The following is a 21,520-nucleotide window of genomic DNA, read 5'->3' on the forward strand; positions in this document are numbered from 1 at the left end:
AGAATCTTAGATATATTGAGATTCCAAGGACATCTTTGGTGGTAGTGATCATAGTGGTACATTTGATTATGAATAATGGTTATTGTGGTTTAATATAAGACAAGGTGTTCACTTGCACTTGCTTTCTTCTGTATTGTAATTCTTGTCATTTGATGATGGATGTTGTTCTTATAGCTAAAAATACTATTAATAGTATGAATAAACTTGTTTTTCAACACATGTGATTTGTGGATACATTTCTAATCGCAAAACCATTTATTATATTTGGAATTATAACTTGCAGTTGTGCAAAAAGCATCGATTTGTCTAATCCTTTGCATTAGAAGAAACAAAATTGGTACTCGAACCCAAATTTGATACTCCAACTTGTGACTTAACTTCCAAGACAGTGATAGACTTCGGTACAGATAAATGGATGCATTGATAATTTGGTGTTTTAGATGCATTAATAATTTCTGCCTAGTCTTTTCATTCTGAAAATTGATGTTTTGTTGGAGTATTTTTGGGATCAAAACAAGCTACCTCAACAATCATCTTCTTAGACGTCTCCGGTGTGAGAATAGTGTGCTTGGAAAACAAAGGAAGCGTTAGAAGCCCCTTAGCCGAGGCCAAATACTCTCCAATGCTTAAAATAGCATGTTTATTTTCAGATTGAAGAGGAGATAAAAAAATCATCTCCGGTTCTTAGAGAACAGAAGGAGGAAGGCAGACGTTTTTTAGTCTGAGAGAGGAAGAATGAGGAGTGGGGCACTGGCAATGAGGTGTGTGTGCTGGCAATCAAATTAGAGTTAGCTCATGACTTGTTCCTCCTCTAGGATGTCATGGGGAATCCGAAAGCTAGCAAGACCGTGAAAGATAAGAATGGGAAACTCCCAGTGATTTTAAAAGAAAATGGTTGAGTATTTTCATATTGAGAAGATAAACCCACACTTTGATGACATTAATCAAATTAATTATAATATGGATGCATTGATAATTTGGTGTTTTACAGTATAAATCAGCATTATTATAATTTTATTCACGTCAATACATTCTGGTCTCCATAATTCACATAAATGTACCCAACATTAAACATTCCATAACTCAAGACAAAAGGACATGGGAAAATAAAACAGGGGATAATGGAAAAGGATTGACACGAGTATATCAAAGAGAAAGATCAGCCAAGTCAAAAGTTTTGGAAACAGCTTTGCACCAAGATTCCACCTGCTTCTTCCTTAACTCTTCATTTAATGTTGAACGGAAAATGGTTGCAGTTTTCAACTTTTCTTCAGAAGCAAATATCTCATCTTCTGTCCAAAACCAACTGATAATCCAGCAGCATAGGCTGCTCCAAGAGCGGTTGTTTCTATGTCAGCTGGTCTCTCGACCGGGCTTCCCAACAAGTCTGCCTACAAAACATTAAGAGCATTCCCAATGGAAGAGCCATATTTTTATGTAAAATGACTCTTCAAAACTCACTTTTATCTAGTTTAGCTAAGCCATTTTTAAGTGTCTACACATCCAATTAGCTATATTTCTAAAAAATAGGTGGGAAAAGATTTGGGAAAAAGATAAAGCAGGAGAGAGAAACACTAAAAAATAAAATGGCTCCCTTAAAAAGTGCTGCTACATTTAACTTTTTTTTTAGCTCTTCTAATCAAATATCTATTTTACATATAATTTTGGCTCATCCAATGTGGGAGGTTTTTTGAGCATTTGAAGAGCTATTCTAGATAAAAGTAACATTTGGCTCTTCCATTGGGAATGCTCTAATAAACAAAATTTACAATTATTGGACCACAAAAATGAGCTCTCAGTTTGAAGAAAAATTAGATTACACGGGATAATAATATAAGATCACTAACCATATCTAAGAAATCAATATTTATTCAAATGAACATTGCAATATGAAAATATCAAAACTGAATGCCTTGGTGAAACTTTAACAAGAAAATGATAATTTCTTAAAAATTGGTTGAGGAAAAAAAAAACCCGAAAGACCACTCCTTTCACATATTATCATATAAGTGAACGTAAAGAAGTAGCTAAAAACTTGAAGGAAATGATTAAGCAAACATATATAACATAGAATAGCTGCCCCTGATTATTTACCAAAATTTATGAAAAAAAGAAGCCAATCAACTCTAATTCAAAATGTAATCCTTCTCCAATATAAAAATAGGATGAATAGTGAGGCCGTGGGTTCACGGGCCGAACTAGGTAGGCACTATTGCCCTCTCAAAATTTTAAAATTTAGAAAAGTTACCTATTTTTATTAGATGCCCACCAAAATTATTATTTTTTATTCCACTAAAATGTCTTTTCTCCTTCTCCCACCTAAAATTCTAATTCCACCCGTGTAGGTTCAAGACTTTGAGAAACCAAAACCCTTTTACACATAAAGATTGAAAAAAATAAATTTCTCTCTAAAAACCAAAGCCTTTTGAAGTCGCTTCATTCGCTTATTCATATGGAATCCATAAGCAGCAGGAAAATTAGATTCAGTCGACGACTCAAAGCAACTCAAACTAGCTTCATGTTGCAAGCAGAAAGGTTGCAAATGATTTCCACAATTTGAGAAAAGCATGCAGCATAAATGGTCCAAATTCAAATGTGATGGTGAGACATCATTCAGTAACCAACATTTTGGTAAAAAATTGGGTACACCTAGCATTTTTCTTTATAAAAAGGGTGTTGATAGAAAAATAGGGAAAAATGATCTATTGGTAATGTTGAACTCTAAACTAAAAAGAAAAAAATATGACAAAAGAAACACAGAAAGCCCAAACCTGAATCTGCATCAAAAGACTGTTAACTGTAGCACCACCATCTACCCTAAGCAAGAATTCCCCCTTCTCATTCTTAACCTCACCCCCCACCCCTGCATCTTTGTGCATGGAATCCAACACATCTTTGACTTGGAAACACATGCTCTCGAGCACAGCTCGAGCAATGTGAGCCTTGCTTGTAAACCTTGTGGTCCCAATACAAACTCCACGAGCATCATCACGCCACCAAGGAGCGAACAATCCATTAAAAACAGGCACAAAGTAAACCCCACCGCAGGATTCAACCTTTAATGTCAATTCCTCAATCTCACTCGCACTACTAATTATCCCAAGACTGTCTCTGAGCCACTGAACTGCAGCTCCAGCAATAGCAATCGATCCCTCCAGAGCATAATTTGTTTGTGTTTTGGCGCCAAGCTTGAATGCTAAAGTGGATAGGAGCCCATGCTTTGACTGGGTTATCTCTTCACCTGTGTTGACAAGTATGAAAGCACCAGTTCCATAAGTGCTTTTAGCTTCACCTTTCCGGCAAGAGTGCCCCAACATTGCTACATGTTGGTCACCTTTGGAAATTTGTCCAATAAGCTCAGAATTACTGACAATTTTGGGCAGAATTTCAGCTGGATTTTTAAAGTGGGTTTATCCCAATCAAGTTTTTTGAGATTCACGAGCATTGCTCTTGACGCATTCGAAACATCCGTAGCATGAATTCCTCCATTTATGCCACCTGTTAAGTTCCAGATTAACCAAGTGTCTATCGTTCCAAAAAGAGAATCCCCAGCTTTCACACCCTCCTTAACAGCATCCACATTTTCCATCAACCAGAGCAGCTTCACTGCACTGAAATAGGTGCTTATGGGCAGACCACATACCTCCACAAAATGAGTCCTTCTCCAATTTTCTGTAAAATTAAAACCGGAAAAACCCAAATAAGGTACACGAATTCATCCAGAAAAAGAACATTTACTCTTATATTGTATATTAGTCGTTCAGTGACCGGTTTAGGATATGTGAGAGTCCTAACAAATTAGGCTGGGATATTTGTCCCATTCTTTGGCAATCTGTTCATAGATGGCATGACTTGCAAGCTTATTATAGTTATTAAGATAAGAGTTGTAATATGTGGCTTTTTTAACTCCAAATTTATGAATAAAGTACTAATTGATCTCTCTCTCAATATCCTTTTTTACCTCCAATTATGTCTCTCTGTAATGAATGTGATGCTACTAAATCGACACCATGTTTATTTACTCTTCTTTATAAAATATTACTATCTACGACTACTATGGGCTTTGACATTTCACTATTAATTGCATTGCGTATATATATACCATGAAATTCTTGAGACCAAGACTGTAACTGTTTTTTTTTTTTTTTACATGTCCATACAAGAGGGAGATTTGAACTAATGATCTCCGATTAATTAGGCATGGTCCCCACCAATTGAACCACCCCTTAAGAACAAGACTGTACTGTTAAAAACATGTATTTGCTTACATAGTCATCACGCTTTTTACACTCACAAGTATATAGTGTACCCATTTGTTTTTTACTCAATACTTAATTCATACATTATGGATGCATGTTGCTCTCTGCCTCAAGTTTATATATGTTTATTGTAAAATTACTTTTACTTTGTTGAATATTTATGCACTGTTCCTTTCTGAGAAGCATGGATATCGGTGGGTAACTTGTTTGTAAGAGTTTGTGACTTGATTTATTTAGAGACTTATATGCAAGAGTGTATTAGTAGACTATTTATGTTGGGTTGATCTTGTGCCTTCCTACTTCTCAATCTGCTAATTAAACCATTTCTTAGTTTAAAATGAATAGCCGAATGAAGCTTGTTTTTTGCGCACTTGTACTACCAACATAAATTCTCATCTTTCAGTTGGCCCGAATAAGCTATAGGTTTGACAATGCGGCCCAGATCAAATTGGGTTTGCACAACACTACTTGATGGATTATGTTGATTTAGTCCCTGCAAAGCCCAAATTGCTTAGTTGACATGATTTTTTTTTTTTTTTTTCCTTGTTTAAAATTATGAATAATAAGATAATAATCTCTTTAACGGTTACCAATTAATGCATACATGAGTTAAACATATACACCTTTTATTTTTTACAAGGAAAAAAATGGTATAATTTAACAATGAGATATGCTATATATTTTCCCCGGATCCTTTTCCCATCCTTCAACTTTTTAAAATTATAATTTGTAGTGTTTTCAATAACTCACATGCCTTTTCTTTCTTATTCACTGGGGAGCAGTAGAGGTCATTTTTCCATGTAAGGTGACAAAGATTTGGAAAAAAATGTCTCAAAGATGCTTCCTTGCTAACATGATATCCATGAGATTATTTATCAATTTATTTTTATTTATCCTTTCTATCTTATTATTTTCTAGATATTTTGTAATTGCATAAAACATATTACAAGTACTAAAATGCTTTTGAGAGTAGGAATCAAAGCATTCTCAGCTACATATTGTAAGAAAAGTGTGTTTTGAATTGTAGCCAAACAATGTTTCATTTATTTTCTGTAATACAAAAATTTCTGCTTTATCTACACTAATCACATCTATAGCATTTTTTTTTTTTTTTTTCCATATTTGTCTTTGCACGAGTGATTAGTCTCCAATTAATCTTAAAAAAAAATGGTTTTGAAGCTTGGTATGGAAGAATGTGATGTGATCACCTTTACTCTGGCAAACCTAAAAGCCCATAATTACAAGAAAGTGCCACACTTATTACTTCAAATAAACCTAACATCAAAATCATTACAACACCATTTCGGATGAATACAATTATTACCGCATGTTAGGAGTAAAATTTATGCACCCAATAATTACATCTTTTGCACGTGTAATCAACCATGAAAATAATTACAAACAAAAAATATGGAAGCATGTTACAGAAAGAGGAAGCAGACTCCTATTTGTTTGTTAGATCCTACAAGTAATTAGAGTTGGACCATAGTACTAAGGATCTATTAATATGTGCGTTTGATGGGCTTAATAGTGTATTTAACACCCAAAAAGTCCACTTGAAGAAAAACGTACGCATTTGATAAAAAAAATTGAAAGCACTTTTAAGGGTTTAAAAAGCCTAAAAAATTGTCAAAATGCAATTTTGGTAAAAACTTAAAATTGAAGTTTTTGTCAAAAAAAACGTTTTGTGACTTAAAAACTCTGTTTAACAGATACAATTTCAAACATATTCTAAGTTGATAAAGAAACATTAGAAAAAAAAAAAAAAAAAAAAATTATGGTTGTTGTGTATTGAAACTGTTATTTAAATTTTAGCGCTCTGTGGGTACCGTCATGAAGGGACAGTTTACCTCGATTTCTTTGGTAACATTTAAAAAAGGTCTTGATGGAAGCACATCGGTAACGTTGAAATTGAGGGGTATTGAATATTGATGTTTTAATGCATTAATTATATATTTTCAATGACTTTGGGAAAAAAGTGCATGTCTAATTTAATCGGTCCATGAAATTCCATGCATTGAACTCCGAAAGTCCAGTAAACAGAAATAAAATAAAAAAAATAAAGGAAGCTAGAATTAACATTGATAAAAAAATAAAAAAGCACCCCCTAAAAGCCTCTCTTGCATGCTATAAAATCTCACCAAAAAAAAAAAAAAAAAACTAAAAGTGCAATGTACAAGTAAACAGAAATAGGAAAGGAAATGGAATGAGGATCAAAATAACACACGACTGCATTCAAATGTAGCTAGGATTGCATTAGAGCCTTAATTAAGGAATAAATGTAAAATTGGTCTATGTGGTTGGCCTAAATTACAAATCATTTCTAGTTGTATAAAAAATAATATATAGGTATTCTATGTAGCTTTTTTTTTTTTTTTTGACATATCCACACAAGGGAATAATGAGGGAGATTCGAACTAGTAACCTACGCTTCATGAGACATGGTTCACAGCTAATTGAACTATCCTTTAGGGACTATAGGTCGATGTAGTTAGAGTAAATTACAACTCACTCTCTATGGTATAAAAAATAATTTAAAAGTTCTCAGAGTAGGCCGAAATAACTATTTGCTCCCTGAAATCAATTTATATTAAGCAACTTAACAGAATTTGTTACTTTGTCATGTCATACCCAATAAAAATGCGGCATGTGTTATTATTAATTTCTGACATTAAAAAATGACAACTAGGATTTTCCAAATCATTTTAGGACACCGGCTAAGATTACACATCAACCCTCACACAACGTCATACTGCTACAGCAAATTAATCTAATCTCTTCTACCCTCAAAATTATACTCAATGTGTAACCCTCCCTTATTTTCATCTTCCTCGCCATGATTTGGAAGTATTTTGCGAGAATTTGATGGTCACATTTAAGAGAATTTGACATGGAGTGAGGGCTGATGTGTAGTATATATAAGTTGGCGTCCTAAAATAATGTGAAAAATTATAATTGTCAGTTTTGAAAGTCATAAATTAATAATAATAAGTGTCGCGTTTTTTTTGGATGTGACGTGCTAAAGTAATGGATTTTGTTAAGTTATTTAATGGAAAATTGAGTTAAGGGAGTAAACTGTTATTTTGGTCTACTCTAATGACCTATAAATTATTTTTTATATCGCATGGAGTAATTTGTAATTTAGACTAATTACAGGAATCTATAAATTACTTTTTATACCACAGAGAGTGAATTGTAATTTAGGCCAATCACAAAGACCAATTTTACATTTATCCCCTTGATTAATTAAGTTATCTTGTAGTAATCTAATGTTGTATTTTTGAAACTTGTCATTTCCGCATTGCTTTCTTCTGTGTTCGTGTTTGGCTTCTAAATTATAATCTGCTTCTAAACTTTTGTGAATTGTCTCTTATTTTGATCTACTAATGATCAGATGAACAGTTTGTAAAACCATTTGTTTTGCTACCATTGAAAAGATCACTTGCATAAGCGAAAAAAAAAATTAAAAAAATAGGGCAGATGTTCCTCCCTGCAATGGTTGAATTGTTTATATGTTTTCCCAAATAATTAATTTTTATTCAATTATTTATTTATTTCGTCAGTTATATGCTTCAACTTTTGTTTAATTTTATTTTTAAATCTTGACAGTGCAGCCATTTTTTTTTTACCGGATTCATTTTACTTCATACACTGTAGGCTTGGAATGGCTTTAGATCCTCTAAGAGCCTATTTGGGTGTGTGTTTGAGGACGCGTTTAATACTCAAAAAGTCTATTTGAAGAAAAAAGTACTAATTTGGTAAAAGAGATTGAAAGTGCTTTTAAGGGTTAGAAAAGTCTAAAAATGGCCAAAACGCATTTTTAATAAAAGTTTAATTTTAAGCTTTTGTTAGAAAGTAATTTTTGACTTAAAAATTATATTTCTCAAACACAATTCCAAATATGCAATGAGGCAAGCTGAACTGATACCCAACACAGTCCCAAAAAGTTTTTGAGGGACTTTCAAGATTGTAAGAATTGTTTTGGTAATTGGTTAGCACACCAAAACAGAGTAACGTGCCTTTCAAAAAAAAAAAAACAGAGTAATGTGTATTTTATATATATATATATATATATATATATATATATATATAAGTCAAGTGTTTATTACGATCAGTGGCAAATTAAGGTTGGTTCATAGGTGGCAAGATAAAACAATAGTTAAACAAAAATTAATTAAAAATACTAAAAAATATAACTAACGAAATAAATCTTTCAATTCAACGACGAGTTTCATATTTTGAAATATTTGCAATTTAAATATAAAATTTTATATAGACAAGTCTATTAATTGATAGTAAATTTAAAAATAAATCCATATAAAATGTGACTACATATCTCAAAATTTTTTTTAAAAAAAAAAGAAAAGAAAAACTATTTGCAGTAATGTAACCTTGTGATTAGAGATTGTGTGAAACTATGAAATTGAGAGCAAAAAATACTATTTGGTATGTGACAGTAGATGGGAAATTGAAAAAAACACTATTTGCTAAAAGGAAAAAAAAAAAAAAGTGGTATATCGACAATTGGGAGATGCAATGGAATTCTGCCAAATTCTCACAGTTCTCACCGCAGCAGCTGTTTATAAAACTATTGATTTTGATACTTGGCGCAATCAAACGATTGATTTCATTGAGAATGAGGAAACAAAGGAATCAGGACCGTAACCATTAAAAACATGTATTTGCTTACATAGCCGTCGTGCTTTTTACTCGCACAAATCTACAGTGTACCCATTTGTTTTTTATCCGAACTTTTTACTTAATTCATATATTTCAGATAAATGTATATATGTTTGTAAAATATTATTATAAATTATATATGTTTATTGTAAAATTACTCATACTTTGTTGTATATTTATGCACTATTCCTTTCCGAGAAGAATTTTACCGGTGGGTAAACTGTTTGTAAGAGTTTGTGACTTAATTTATTTAGAGATTTATGTGCAAGTATGTATTGATAGACTATTTATGTTGAGTTGATCTTGTGCCCTCTTAGTACTCAATCCGCTAATTAAACCACTTTCTTACATAAAATAAATAGCCTGGCCAATTAAAATGTTCTAAGGGCATATTTGGGATTGCGTTTGAGGGACTTAAAAGTACTTTTAATACTCGAAAAGTCAGTTTGAAAAAAAAAAATACTCGTTTGGTAAAAAAAATTAAAAGCACTATTAAGGGTCCACAAAGCCTAAAAATGACAAAAACGTACTTTTGGCAAAAGTTTAAAAAATGAAGTTTTTGTCTAAAAGTTTTTTTTTTTACTTAAAAGTTCTATTTTTCAAACGCAATCCTAAACAGACTTTAACTGTTATTTAACCCTCGGTCACCGAAATGGACAATTTACCTTGACTTCGCTCAAGACGAGTAGTAGTCATTTTTCCATATAAGGTGACAAATATATAGAAAACAAGGTCTGGAGATGCTTGTCCTATACGCTGGAGTGGTAACATAATAATATCCATAATATTATTCTCAATTTCTTTTTATTTATCTTATGATTTTGTAGGTAATTTAACTACCAAAATGAAGGCACATCACTGTAACGTGGAAATTGAGGTTGCCAATCCATGTCAGAGTGGAAATTAAGGGGTGTTGAACATGTTGGCCAATGACTTAATTTGCGGAAAAATTGTATGTCTAATCTAATCAGTCCATGTCCACGTGGAATTCCTAACACTAAATTCCAACTTTCAAAGTCTCAGTTTTTCATTTTTCTAAATCTATCACGCGTTCTCCCATATTCAAGTATTTTCTAAGCAGTTTTTATATTTTTAATTAAGAAGTACCTCTTTTTTTTAAAAAAAAAAAAAAAAATTATTCAAATCTAATCATTTTTTTTTTTTTTTTAATTGAGACTTTGTTTTGTCATAATAGTCTTGAAGGTAACACTCATATGAAGGAAGGCCTTTTGTGACTTCTCTTCTTCTCAAACCCAAAAATAATATATGCTAATATGATTAACACTCATACATGTTTATAGCCGGCTCAAATTCTACTTCTTTCATTATAAGAACAGGATATTCCTATGACCATGAATGTTGCTATATATTGAGTGCATTTGTATATACTTAAAACTCCTATGTCCGTGAATGAGAACCTTTTTTTTTTTTTTTTTTTTTTTTTTTAAGGATAACGATGAATTTAACAGTTGTTGTTCGTAATTGACATACAGAATAAAAAAATAGTGTTATTAATTGCTTTCAAGATTATGGGGAAAAATTGTCTGGAAAAGCCATAATTAACACAATTTCACCTTTTATTTTATTTTATTTTATTTTTTATAATTCCAATTAACTATTGATGACAATGGGCTGACATTTTGGCTTCATTAGTACCATAAGCTAAGCAAAAAGGATTGCTTATAGAGCTAAGTCTCAATTACTTCTTTCTACAATGAATTATAGCAATTTCGGGTGTCTTTCTACCATTGTTGGTGTTTGTTAATATTATTGTAGATTAAGATTCTTATTATTATTTTTTTTCTAAAATTTGTATTTTACTCTTTAGTTTTTCAATCGTAATTTGTTTAGCACAATAATTTTTCAACGATTATTATTTTTCAAATAATCAGTTTTGTAACTATAATATTTTTAAAACGGTTGTATTTTATAATAATTATATTTTTAACAGTTATATTTTTCAAATGTCGTATTTGCCAACATTAAGTGTGAACACCATATTCTCATAGTAATGTCAATCATATTTATGAAATATTTGTGAAAGAATATTCTCATAATGATCCCTTGAAAAGTGTGAAAAGTTTTAGGAAAAAAAGAAAATATGTGAGAAAAAAAAATAAAAAATAAAATAGCTCCATTGAAAAGTGCTGATACATGTAGCGTTTTATTTGGCTAATCCAATCAAATATTCATTTTGCATTTTTTTTTTTGCTAATCCAATGTAGGGTTTTTTTACAAATATGATTAGCCATTTTAGATAAAAGTATTATTTAGCTCCTGCTTCTCCATTGTGAATGCTCTTACAGAGCCATCACGCTTTGTACTCGACTACTCTTATAAGTTGATAGTACTGTAGCCATTTTGTTTTTTACCCGATTCATTTTACTTCAAACATTGTAGGCCTAGAATGACTTTAGATCATCTGAGGGCTTGTTTAGGTGTATGTTTGAAGGACCTAATTAAAAGTGCGTGTAATACTCAAAAAGTCCGTTTGAAGAAAAAAGTATCCGTTTGGTAAAAAAGATTGAAAGTGTTTTTAAGGATCCAAAAAGTCTAAAAATGGCAAAAACGCATTTTTGGCAAAAGCTTAAAAATAAATCATTTGCCAAAAAGTGATTTTTGATTTAAAAACTCTATTTCTCAAACACAATCTCAAACATGCTCTAAGTCAAGCTGAACTAATACTAAATACAATCCCAAAAAGGTTTTGAGGGACTTTCAAGATTGTAAGAATTGTTTTGGTTAGCACACCAAAACAGAGTAACGTGTATTTCATATATATATATATATATATATATATATATATATAAGTCAAGTGTTTGTTACGATCGTGGCAAAGGTTGGTTCATAGGTGGCAAGATAAAACAATAGGTAAAAAACAATTAATTAAAAATACTAAAAAAATATAACTAATGAAATAAATCTTACAATTCAACGACGAGTTTTCATATTTTAAAAAGAGAATTTTTTTTTAAAAGTGGTTTATGGGCAATTGGGAGATGCAATGGAATTCTACAAAATCCTCTCATTTCTCACCGTAGCGGCTGTTTGTAAAACTTTTGATTTTGATACTTGGCGAAATCAAACAAGTGATTTCATTGAGAAAGAGGGAACAAAGGAATCAGGACCGTAATCGTTAAAAGCATATATTTGCTTACATAGCCATGGTGCTTTGTACCCATTTGTTTTTTACCCAATACTTTTTCCCTGATACTTTTTACTTAATATATATATATATATATATATATATATATATATATATATATATATATATTATGAAATTACTTATTATTATGAATTATATATGTTTATCGTAAAATTACTCAGCCTTTAATTTGTTGAATATTTATGCACTATTCCTTTCTGAGAAGCATTTTACCCATGGGTAAACTGTTTGTAAGAGTTTCTGACTTAATTTATTTAGAGATTTTATGTGCAAGTATGTATTGATAGACTATGAGAGCCCCAGAGCCACTACGGTTTGGAAATTCTGCAAACTATGCCTTTTACAGCCTCCAATCAGCATGCGACACTTCATCCATTTAAGAAAAATGCAATAACATTAAAATGAGAACAAAAGTACCAGATCAAAGTGAGAAAAGACCAACAAAGAAGAAGGTATCTAAAAAAATTGGTCGCCGGATGGGCTGGGTGGCCGGTGAGCCGTGCAGCTGGCCAAACCCACTTCGTGGGTTTGGCCAGACCCACAACATAGGTGTGGCGTGACCCACACCGTCGGCCACTTTTCTGCAAAACCTAGCTTCAAAACTCGTTTCTAATGTCTCAAAATTCGTTTTTGGATTCAAAACTAAAACCTAGAGAGGAATGTTAACACTTTACGGATGCTGCCTACCGCTACCGTGGATGTTGCTATTGCTTGCCGTGAGATGTGGTTGGTGAATGGTGGGAGAGAAAGAGAAGAAGAGAAAGTGGGAGAGAAAGAGGAGGAAAGAAATTTTCGGTGAACCAGAGAAAGAGAGAAGATCGAAGATCCGGTAAAGAAGAGAGAGGAAGAAAGAAAAAATTCAATGTATTGCGTTTCTTCTTGACTCTGTGCATTTTTTTTTTTAGTTTTTGCTAATGTGTTAGCTTTTGATTGGATGCTGTAAATGTTGGGTTTTAAGGCTCATCCGGACCAAAGTTAAACTTATAGACTATTTATGTTGGGTTGTTCTTGTGCCCTCGTAGTACTCAGTCGACTAATTAAACCATTTTCTTACATAAAATGAATAGCCTAGTGAACCTTATTTTTGGCTCAATTGGATTGCGAACATAAATTCTTTGCAAACAAGGTTGTAAGAAATTTCCTAAAAAAAGTTAGACCCAATTAAAATGCTCCAATTGTTATTTAACCCTCGGTCACTGGTAGGGAACAATTTACCTTGACTTCGCTCAAGACCAGTAGAAGTTATTTTTCCATATAAGGTGACAAATATTATTTAAAACAAAGTGTGGAGGTGCTTGTCCCATACGTTGGAATGGTAGTAAAGATGCTTCCTCGGTAACATAATAATATCCATCATATTAATTCTCAATTTCTTTTTATTTATCTTGTGATTTTGTAGGTAATTTAACTACCAAAATGGAGGCACATCACTGTAACGTGGAAATTGAGGCCGCCAATCCATGTCAGAGTGGAAATTAAGGGGTATTGAACATGTTGGCCAATGACTTTGCGGAAAAATTGTATGTCTAATCTAATCAGTCCATGTCCACGTGGAATTCCTAACACTAAAATCCAACTTTCAAAGTCCAATTTTTCATTTTTCTAAATCTTTCACGCGTTCTCCCATTATTCAAGTTTTTTCTAAGAAGTTTTTATATTTTTAATTAAGAAGTACGTATTTTTTTTGTAATTATTCAAATCTAATCATTTTTTTTAATTGAGACTTTGTTTTGGCATAATAGTCTTGAAGGTAACACTCATACGAATGAAGGGAAAGAAACCAAATAAACTTGCTTTTAGCAAAATAAATTTCCAACTTCATTCTCATTGTATATATAGGAAGAAGAGTTACAATTGCAATTATGAGAACTATTACAATAATAATTAGTAGATCTAACACAACTAAAGAACTTAATAAGAAGAGATAAACCTACTCTAAAGATAATTACAAAAAATAATTACAAGAGTTGCATTTGGATGCAACTGTGCCTGATTGAAGAGATTTTTTGTACTTCAACTGTTGGATGTTCCTTAATAGGAAGGCCTTTTGTGACTTCCCTTTTTTCTCAAATCTTCTCTCATTATTTTTATCATATTTAGAGAATTCTTAATTGTATCTTAAATATGGTAAATGTTAATATAACAAAATGTAGAATATTTATTTATTTTTTTAAGAAAAACTTATTATATGTTATTCTAGGAACTTTACCATGAAGTTATTTCAAGGAAAGCTAGATGAAATTGATTTATTAGTTATACGAAATTGGAATCTGATAAGCATTATTTATCCTCATGAATACTTATTTGTATTATAATTTCTATCTATCACGTGGTCCTAGTCTTGTGAGTTAATCAACTTAATGGACGGCTACCAACCTCGAGTAAAAAATTCCATCATGTTGTTTCAAGACTAATATAAATTGCAATTGAAAGATAAAGTTTATTTAATATCAGGGAGTATGCCATCTTAAAGATTTTATTTACAATATCTCTCATCGCTTGTAGTAGGTTTGTCTAATTTCAATAGGCTGGAGATTTTAGAGCTGAGTGAAAATTCTTTCACCGGAAGTATTTCTCCATATATCAGGGCACTATCTTCTCTAAAGGCTATATCATTAGCTGGCTATAAGCTCAATGGCACTTTACCTAAAGGTAAGAATCGATTTTAGAACCAATTGTTTACAATTTGTTAGTCTTACCTATAATTAATGACCTTCAATTGACTAATAATGTAAGAAAAGGTGAAGGATCATGGTTCATCTATTTATTTATTTTTATTTTTTTTAAGGGGGATCATGGTTTATTTAACTAGTTGTATGCGCTAGGAAGCACAACAATTCACAGTTCACAATTTTTTATTTTTTAAAAAAAGTCCCGATAAATAAAAAGCTTATTTGTCTAATTCTTAAAGTGGAACATGATTAAGGTGGGCATTGCTATAATATTATTCTTTTTGAAAGAGTTGTGCGCACTAAAGAAGCTTGAAGAGTTAGACTTTTATGATAATTTATTTGAAGGAATCCTTCCATCATGCCTAAACAATATGACGTATCTTTGATTGTTAGATATATCATGGAACCAATTCGCTGGAAATATCTCTTCATCTCTAATAGCCAGCCCTATATCACTTGGATACATTGATCTTAGTTATAATCTTTTTGAGGGTCTATTCTCATTCAGCTTATTGGCTAATCACTCAAAGCTTGAGGTGACTATATTGGCAAGTGGAAACAACAAACTTGAGATAGAAACTTAGTTAAAAATATAAAAATAAAAAATAAAAATTACTCTATTCTCATTCAATAAAAAAAAAAATCAAAAATCAAAAAAATCAAAATTAGCTAAGGAGGAATGGCTTTGTGAGAAAACTAATTGAGCAGTCCAAATGTTTGAGAGCAAGATCCCTTAAATATATAAATAAGGCTCCCAACGGTGGGTAAGGGTCATTAGGCATAAATGCAACAACTCTTATACTTTTAAAGGTAAAAATAAAATTTATTTTTATAACTGATATTTAATTATATATTATTATTTATCGTGTGAAATAAATGACGAGCTTGAGAATTATTTACTCATTTACAAAATCCATAAGAAAATTTCTCCTTTTTTTAAAAAAAAATTTTATTTGAATCAACTATTGATGACATTTGGCCGCCATGACTTTCAAAACATTTTGGGTTCATTAGTGTCATAAGCTAAGCAAAGGATTGCACGTGGAGCTAAGTCTCTATTACTTCTTTCTACAATGGATGGATAATTTGGGTTTTCAAGTGCTTTTCTACCACTATTGTTGTTAGTGGTTGTTAGTGTCATGCCTCCAAAAATGGCCTTGATCAGTTTAATAGGATTACTGGTAATTGTCCAAATTTAGTTAACTGGTAGTTAACTAAAAAATCGCTTCTCTCTAGCATAATCAAATTAAACACATAGGAATGTGAAATTAAAAAATTTTATGGTATCTAAATTACTATATATATAAAATAAGACATAAGAGATATAAAACTTTACTAAAATCAAAATTGCACCAAAGCTAAATCCCCTAAATAATACACCTTCCATAATCTAATTTTTATCCTATTTACAATTTGTTTTCTCATTTCCATGGAGTGACTAAAATTCATAGTTGAGAATTAATTACCCAAGAAGTAAAAAGAAGAAGTAGAAATCTTAGCCTAGACTGCTAAACAAATGTTAAAATTCATTATTTAGGTTACGTTGGTGTGTGGAAATGCTGATTACCTAGGAATAGGAATATGCAATTCCTCATCAAAAGACTTTCAATTAAAAATGGTAGTGTCTTCTTGCTACAAAAGAAATATTGTCTCAAACATGAGATAAGTTTGTGGGGTCCACTATTGACTTATGTGGAGTTCACGTAAGTCCATAAATCTAATGGTTGATTTGTAAGATGAGATTGACTAAATATAGAGAAAATATTGACCTCTCGCATTTCTCCTTTCTAAATCCCCGTCCGATCATTTTGTAAATCTGAAGTAGTCCGAAAAATGGCCGAAAAGAAGAATGGTGAACCATCCTCCCCGATCTGTTGTCTTCTTTTTTCTCTGTGAGGACAACTTTTCAGTGTGAAAATGGAACTACGATATCAACTCCTTCTGTGTCACAGCTAATAACAAACACGGAGATTATAGACCAACATTAAGACATTCTGATATTTTCTTAATAAATTTAACAAACATAAACAATATTAAGCTAAAAGGGAAAAAAAAAATATGACAAAAGAAACAAGAAAGCCCAAACCTGAATCTGCATCAAAAGACTATTAAAAGTAGCACCTCCCTCCCCTGCATCTTTCTGCATTGAATCCAACACAACTTTGACTTGGAAACACATGCATTCCTCCATTTATGCCACCTGTTAAGTTCCAGATTAACCAAGTGTCTATGGTATCAAAAAGAGCATCCCCTGCTTTCACAGCTTCCTTAACAGCATCCACATTTTCCTTCAACCAGAGCAGCTAATTCACTGCACTGAAATAGGTGCTTATGGGCAGACCACACACCTCCACAAAATGAGTCCTTCCCCCTCGCAATTCCTTCTCCAATTTTCTGTACAATTAAAACCACAAAAATCCAAATAAGGTACTCCAATTCATCCAGAAAAAGAACATGTACTCTTATATTGATAAAATATAAAGAAAAATAGTAGTTAATATACTTAAGGAAATCCAAGCCCATTAGCTTAGGCTTTTAGACTAAAGTAGTATCCTTATATGTATATTAATGTACAACGTCCTTCTCAAATTACGCTGAGATATTTTGTCTATATAGATGTTATGACTTGCAAGTTTATTATAGTTATTAAGATAAGAGTTGTAATATGTGGCTTTTTTTACTCCAAATTTATGAATAAAATACTGACTGATCACTCTCTCAATATCCTTCTTTAATTAAATGGACGTCCAATATTTTAACTCGGAATGGTGCAATCTTAATATGTTTATTTAACTTTATCTTGGTTGTGGTTGCCATGCATTGAAGATATCCTTTATCCCCCTATTATGTCTCTCTGTAATGTATTGGGTGAGATCACATACTATGAGCACAATGCATGATATTCTTGAGTGGTCTTAAACCGCATAAGTAAGATTAGCATTATATAATTCATATTTGACAAATTAATTTTTATTGAGAATGAGGAATCAGATGAATCAGGACTATAACTGTTAAAAACATGTATTTGATACGTTTAGATAATTAGTATATTAGGTAAAATATTGCAATCATCCATATACAGATATGATGCTTTGGGCATATGATAATTAGTACCCATAGTTTGTTTTTGATTCGATACTTTTTAAATATTCATACATCTCAGATATGTGTTGCTCTCTGCCTCAAGTTTATATATGTTAACTGTAAAATTACTTTTACTTTGTTGAATATTATGCACTATTCCTTTCTAAGAAGCATGGATACAAGTGGGTAACTAGTTTATTTGTAAGAGTTTTGACTTGATTTATTTGGAGGTTTATATGCAAGTATGTATTCGTAGACTATTTATGTTGGGTTGATCTTGCACCCTCATAGTACTCAATCTATTTGCTAATTAAACGATTTTCTTAGTTAAAATGAATAGCCGCTTATTTTTTGCTCAATTGTACTACCAATAGAAATTCTCTACAAATTGGATTGTAGGAAATTTCTTGAAGGGCTAGCCCCAATGAGAATGCTCCAAATATACTTTCCCTGTCTTACTATCTTTTCAATAATTGTTGCCCATGCTGTCCTCATCTTTCCTTTATATTCTTTAGCCTTATTTTTACTGATGGCTTAGTTTCCTTCTCTACATCATATACTTCTACAAGTAATGTTATGGATCATTATTTTATGCGTTTTTTAACTTTTCATAGCTGATGTGAGTTTTAAAATTACCATTAGATCAAAATTAATAGTTATTTATCCAAAATTCAATAATAATTTAAAAGCCACATCAATTTCTAGATAATAAAAATAGTACTCCTACTGCAATATTAAGCTTGGTCATAGTTAAAGGAAAAACTTGACCCCCCTAAGAAAGAACATTATCTTTCATTTCATTTTGGATCATATGCTTAAAAGAGATGACATGATCACTCATCTTATAGTTGGGCTAAGCCCATATAAGCTACAAGTTCCCAGAATGAGGCCCAAAGCAAATACGGTTTGCAGCACTAGCAACGTCTTCTTTTTTATTTTTCCTAAGTTTAGGAAACAAAACTATTTTGCTTTCCTATCAAAATATATTTCACAATAGCTTCCTTTACATTTTCGTATACTATTAAAATATTATTTCTTTACAAAATATAAGTTCCCTACCTACCCTCACATTTCAACAAAATTTCAACACAATCCCTAATGAAGGACAAAAAGATAAAAGAGAAATATTTATATTAAAATAATATATAGGAACCACTTTTGGTTCCCTACGCATTGAAAAACACTCTAGCTAGTCAAGGATGTTAGTTAAATTTTGAAAAAATGATGTGGGTGAGTTTTTGTGATTTTTTAAAAATTTTTCCTAAACACAAGAAAGAGAAGAGAGCTGCTGCTATACGGTTGGGGCAGAAAACATGGGTTTTCTGCCCACCACTCACCACATGACACATCAATATTTTAAGAAAAATGCAAAAACATAAAATGGAAACAAAACACCAAAACAAAGAACAAAGGAGGACCATCAGAGGAGGTAGAGGAGGACCATCAGCCCCATCCGGCCACCCTCAGGCCACGGGGTGGCCGCGCCGGCCATCCTAGGCCAAGGGGTGGCCGGCGCGGCCACCCCTAGGCCATCTGGGATGGCCGGCGAGCCACTCCCATGGCTTGGGGGTGGCTATCGCGCCACCCCTAGGCCAAGGGGTGGCTCGCGAGCCACCCTGGTGGTGGCTGGGGTGGCTGCGAGCCACCCCATGAGCCCTGGGGTGGCCCGCGAGCCGCCCCCCTGTGGTGTCGGGGGAGGCCGCAAGCCACCCCAGATCTTGTTGGGGTGGCCCACGCCACCCCAGATCTTGCTGGGGTGGCACGCCGGCCACCCCCAACAACATTTTCGGGTGGCGCGGGCCACCCCATGGGCCGGGGGTGGCTCGCCGGCCACCCCCAGAATGTTTTGGGGTGGCCCGCGCCACCCCACGTGGCCGACGAAGAGATAGAGGGAGAGAGGCGACGGCGGTTCTGGCGGAGGCGGCGGCGGCTCTGGCGGAGGCAGGGTTGGTTGGGGCTGTGAGAGGATAAAAAACAGGTGCATGTGTTCTTATTTTATTTTCTTGCTCCTAGCTGATTTGGCATTCAGCTATTGGAGCGCAAATAACCCTCCTTGTTTGCCACGACCGAAGTGAAGTTATTCCCTACATAGAATATAAAGAGAAGAAGCATTGGTTGCTAAACGTGTCACTGTTGGCGCCTTTCAAGGAGCTAACAAGTCTAAATCTGTCCGGCAATGTAATTGGTGGTTGCCTACCAAATCAAGGTATGTCCTCACCCTCCTTTCCTTTCTCATACCGAATCCCTCTTAAAACAAAAAACAAGGAAGGAGAATTATATAATGCTACGTTGAAAAGCGGAACTTACAAATTACAATGATAAGATAATCAAATAGGGAAAAATATAAAAAAGCCCCCCAAACTACTAGTCGTTTTCGATTTTACTCCCTAATGTTTCAAAAGTGATAAAGTAGCCCTTCGAACTACCAAATTATTGCATTTTGGCCACTCCGTTAGTCAAAACCGTCAGTTTGGACGGAAACTGTAAAATGACGTCGTTTTGTTGGGGGTTACTTTATCACTTTTTGAACATTAGGGGGCTAAAATGAAAACGGCTGGTAGTTTGGGGGGCTTTTTTATATTTTTCCCAAATTGTTTTTTTTCATAAAAGGGCATTGTAGTAACTTAGCCATAACAAAACGACCTCGTTTTGCAATTTCCGTCTAAACTGACGGTTTTGACTAACGGAGTGGCCAAAATGCAATAGTTTGGTAGTTTGGAGGGCTACTTTATCACTTTTGAAACATTAAGGGGCTAAATCGAAAACCGTCAGTAGTTTGGAAGGCTTTTTTATATTTTTCCCTTACAAATATTAATTTATAATAAGAAAAAAATATAATTTAGCTCCCCAAACTATCAGCCATTTCTATTTTAGCTCCCTAATGTTCAAAAAGTGATAAAATAGCCTCTCAAACTATCAAAAAGTTGTAATTTGGCCACTCTGTTAGTCAACACCGTCAAATTGGATGAAAAATGTAAAACGACGTCGTTTTTTAGGTTAAGTTACTAAAATGCCATTTTGAAAAAAAAACAATCAATTTAAAAAATGCCCGACGTCGTTTTGAGGAAAAAAAAAAAAAAAAAAACGGTGGTCAGGGGTGGCTTGCCGGCCACCCCATAGGCCATGGGGGTGGCCGGCGAGCCACCCCTAAGCCACCGTTTCTTTTTTTTTTTTTCCTCAAAATGACGTCGTTTTGGGGGCCATTTTTTAATTGATTTTTTTTTTTTTTTCTAAAAGAGTATTTTAGTATCTTAACCTTGCCAAAATGATGAAGTTTTGAATTTTTCATTCTAATTAACGGTAACAACTAACGGAGTGGCTAAATTGCAACTGCTTGATAGTTTGGGGGCTACTTTATCACTTTTTGAACATTAAGAGGTTAAAATAGAAATGACTGGTAGTTTAGGGGCTAAATTATATTTTTTCCAATTTATAAAGTTTTATAATTGGTATTTTCTGTTGAATCACGGTTGTTCCGCTTGATTCTGAGTTAAGAATTACAGCGGTGGACCTTCTACAGCCTTGGAGTATACACATTGTCGATCAGAATGGTTAAGCATCACATTTTACTCATGTTGTTGTCTGTGAATTTGATAGTGCTTGGAAAAATTCCACTCCAAGAAAATGAAATGAGATCAGGAGGCCGTTTTTTTTTTAAA

The 21,520-nt window shown here is 33.0% G+C and overlaps 1 pseudogene; it reads right to left on the reverse strand.

The window, feature by feature from the left end:
• Nucleotides 1-976: 976 nt before the first annotated feature.
• Nucleotides 977-9,635, reverse strand: LOC148585032 (glycerol kinase pseudogene; annotated as a pseudogene).
• Between the last annotated feature and the right edge of the window lie 11,885 nt (nt 9,636-21,520).

The sequence above is a fragment of the Corylus avellana genome, chromosome 6 (assembly GCF_965113065.1).
Source record: "Corylus avellana chromosome 6, dhCorAvel1.hap1.2, whole genome shotgun sequence".
Classification (NCBI taxonomy): Eukaryota; Viridiplantae; Streptophyta; class Magnoliopsida; order Fagales; family Betulaceae; genus Corylus; species Corylus avellana.